Source organism: Delphinus delphis, chromosome 5 (genome assembly GCF_949987515.2).
Source record: "Delphinus delphis chromosome 5, mDelDel1.2, whole genome shotgun sequence".
Taxonomy (NCBI): Eukaryota; Metazoa; Chordata; class Mammalia; order Artiodactyla; family Delphinidae; genus Delphinus; species Delphinus delphis.
In genome coordinates, this window is record NC_082687.1 from 82,436,295 (window position 1) to 82,440,422 (window position 4,128).

General features: G+C 37.8%; 1 pseudogene; it reads right to left on the reverse strand.

Moving 5' to 3' along the window:
- Positions 1–807: 807 nt before the first annotated feature.
- Positions 808–2,134, reverse strand: LOC132425489 (tubulin alpha-1C chain pseudogene; annotated as a pseudogene).
- Between the last annotated feature and the right edge of the window lie 1,994 nt (positions 2,135–4,128).

Genomic DNA, 4,128 nt, shown 5'->3' on the forward strand with positions numbered 1-4,128 from the left:
TTGTAATAAATATCCTTTAATAAGGAATTAAGACTCTAGTGGAGATTCCTGCACCAGAATACAACGAACTACTTTAATATCTTGAATTCTAAAGAAATCCTGATTGAGTATAATCAGAGAAATTTAAAGTTCTATTATCATGTGGTGACAATCTTCTGAGTGCCCACTAGGTTCCAGGCATATGTTCCTGAAGATGAGCTATTTATGTTTTTAAGAGTTAATTATCTGAATGGTTCTGCATTGGTTTATCCCCAATTAGATGCAGCCTTTCCTCTCCATAGGGAGGATACAAATACCACACAGTTTTATTTAGCTTAGAGATAACAAAGAACAAAGAATATGTCTTTTCAAATCTTGAATCAATGGGTTCATTTTCAACTGTATGATTGTCAAATTTGTGTCTTCTAAAGAAATGTATGCTATAAAGCTATATGATTTTTCACATATAATTTGTGAAATGCTGCTTGCATATGCCCACCCTAACTAATTTCATGAAGTTGATCTGAAAACTTCATTTGCCTTGACACTATTTTAAGATTCATTAATAATGAGCTCTCATGAATATATGGAGATGGTATGTCAGAGCCTGTAGCATCTCTGTACTGTTTGTGGATAGGCAATGAATATCTATTAATTTGTTCTTAGTCTCCAACCTGGTCTCTTAGCATTGAACATTAACTAGTTATTTATTTTGACATTGAAAATAGAAATATCACTTTTATTGACAAAATAGGGCCACAAAGGGCAGCTCCACAGAACACAAATAAGACAACCCTAAGACAAGAGTGTAAAACTGTAGCAGACAGGTTAATACTCTTCACCTTCATCCTCTCCCACCTCCTCTCCAACCTCCTTGTAAACCTTCTCAAGGGCAGCCATGTCCTCACAGGCTTCAAAACACTTTCCTTACTCCATACCCTCACCCACATAACACTGAACAAAGGCACGCTTGTCATACATTACGTTAAACTTGTGGTTCAGGCAAGCCCAGGCCTCAGCGATGGCTGTGGCGCTGCTCAGCATGCACAGAGCAAGCTGTACTTTGGCCAGGTTTCCACCAGGTACCACAGTGGGAGGCTGGTAATTATTGCCAACTTTGAAGCCTGTCTAGTCCACAAACTGGATGGTATGCTTGGTCTTGATGGTAGCAATGGCAGCATTGACATCTTTGGGAACCACATCACCATGGTACAACAGGCAGTAAGCCATGCATTTACCATGGTGAGGGTTGTATTTCATCATCTGGTTGGCTGTTTCAAAGCAAGCATTGGTGATCTCTGCTACAGTAAGCTGTTCATGGTAGGCTTTCTCAGCAGAGATGACAGGGGCATATGTAGATAGAGGGAAGTGGATGTGGGGATAAGGGCACCAAGCTTGTCTGGAATTCTGTCAGATCAATATTTGGGCTCCATCCAATCTCAGGGAAGCAGTGATGGAGGACACTATTTGGCTCATGAGGTGATTAAGATTAGTGTAGGTTGGGTGCTCAATATCGAGGTTTCTACAACAGAAGTAATAGATGGCCTCATTGTCTACCATGAAGGCACAATGAGTGCTCCAGCATGGTGTGTGTGGTGAGGATGGAGTTGTAGGGCTCAATTACAGCTGAGGAAACCTGGGGTGCTGAGCAAATGGAGAACTCCAGCTTGGACTTCTTGCCATAATCAACAGAGAGACGTTCCATCAGCAGGGAGGTAAACCTAGAACCAGTTCCCCCAACAAAGCTGTGGAAAACCAAGAAACCCTGAAGACCTGTATACTATTTCCAAATCCGGTCCAAGACAAAGTCAATGATCTCCTTGCCAATGGGGTAGTGACTGCGGGCATAGTTATTGGCAGCATCTTCCTTGCCTGTGAGGAACTGCTCAGGGTGGAAGAGCTGGCAGTAGGTGCTAGTGCAAAATGCATCAATGACCATGGGTTCCAGGTCTACAAACACTGTTGTGGGCACATGCCTGCCAGTGCCTGTCTTGCTGAAGAAGGTGTTGAAGGAGTCATCCCTTCCCCCAATAGTCTTGTCACCTGACATCTGGCCATTGGGCTGGATGTCGTGTTCCAGTCAGTAGAACTCTCAGAAGGCATTGCTGATGGGGACACCGGCCTGGCCAACATGAATGGAAATGCACTCACACATGGCTGAGACTTGTAGGGTTCTGTGGCACTGGAGGAGGTGAGGGGACAGCCACAAAGATCTCCCACTAACAGATTACCAAGGAGTCCGGGGAAGAAGTAGTCAAACATTAACTATTTAAAAAGCAGTTCATTAGATATATTATTTTTGATTTTAGAAGTATACATGTGCATTCATATACATATTATATATAAGAAGATAATATGCAACAAAATAGCAATAATACTTTTCACTGCATAAGAAAATTAGAAAAAAATTATTATCCTTATTTCTGTATTTTTAAAATGTTTTCACTCAGGTTTACAAGAAACAACACTAATACAGTTATAGCAACAATACAATTTGTTTTTACCAGTGATTTTTAACTGATCGGTACTCATAAATGCATTTAGAGAGCTAGTATTATGACTGTTTTGTATAAAAGAATCCACCCTCATCTTGATTGCCTTACATGAATAAGTGATAAGATTGAATCCATATATTACAACCATAAATCTTGTACATTCCCCACTATGATTTTAAAAGAAAAAGAAAAAACAAAGTGCTGACCTTTTTAGGACTGAGAATAAATACCTAACAGCAGGGAATGAAGAGAAGCTCAACCATCAGAGAAAGATAATTGGGCAAATTGAGACTCAACGTATACCTTCCAACACAGCTAGGATCTGGGTAGTTGGGCATTCAGAAGGGTAGGATTTCTGGGTAAGGGATAGAGCACCAGGAAATCAAAGCTATGGACAAAAAATGATCATGGGATTGATGGAGATGTAGGAAAATTTAGAGAATAAAATTTTATTAAATAAGTGCCTAAATCATATTCATGTATGCTTTTAATACAATTTTGGTGAATAAACAAAAAATTAAAACGTGAAGAGAATATATCTAGATAGGAGGCATCTGTTTCCTCAACTATACATTTGTTGCCTAATTTATGATGAAAATAGATAAATTTTATTGTGTACTTTGTATATGCTTGTCAGTATGCTAAGAATTTAGACACACTTTTATTTAAATACCTGAACAATTCACTTAAGTAGATATTATTGTCCCCATTTTTAAATGACAAAACCAAAACTCAGAAGATTAAGTAACTTGGCCAAAGTAAGTCATTTAGGTAGTGGCAGAGCCAGGATTTGACACTGCATTGCCTGCATTCCAAGTTGAAGGGATTATTTCTTTTAGTATTAGGACCCTAACATTCAAGAAATTTGAACTCCAGTGACTTCATGGTTACCAAGTCTCACTATTCAGTTATGTGTGCTTTAGAAATACTTATTCTTATCCTGTATATATAATCTTTGCAAATGTCATCTGTGTATTATGCTAATAAAGCAAGTTGCATAAAAACATGGTATGACTTTGCAATTCAATCCTGACAAAAACTTTAATTAGAAAGTCATAGAAAAAGATCCTCTTACAAATTATCCAAAATTTGCTCCCTCACAACCATCTGCTATTCATACTTCTGTTACATGGAAGTCAGATATCTCGGTTTGTGAAAATTTAGTTAGTGCTATGGTAGTGCCAGTACCTACCATAGCAGTAAGTATGGTAGAACCAGGATTTATTTTTTTAATGTGCCATGTACCTGAGTCATAGCTATAGCTATGGTTATCTAATACCTTCAGCTAATAGCAAAAGGGTCTGCAAAAGAGATTTTGTATTTTCTGTTCTTTTTTCAACATCTATAGCCTTCTGACCTCATCTGACTGGAAACAGCTTTTATGTTATAGTATGTATAGTATGAAATAAAAGTGGCCTGAAATTAAAATACACATATATTTTTGAGCATTGCAATTTCACATTTATGAATATTGTTACTACAATTACAAAAGTTGCTCATCTTTACATTTGAAAATAATACTTAATAACAACAACAAAAAAAATAGTGCCTAGCTGTCTGGTAATTTTCTTCTCCAATGATCAGCCCAGCTGGCAATTTAAAATTTTTAGTTATAGAGAATTTTATAAATTAAAGAAGCCCTCACCACTCCCTA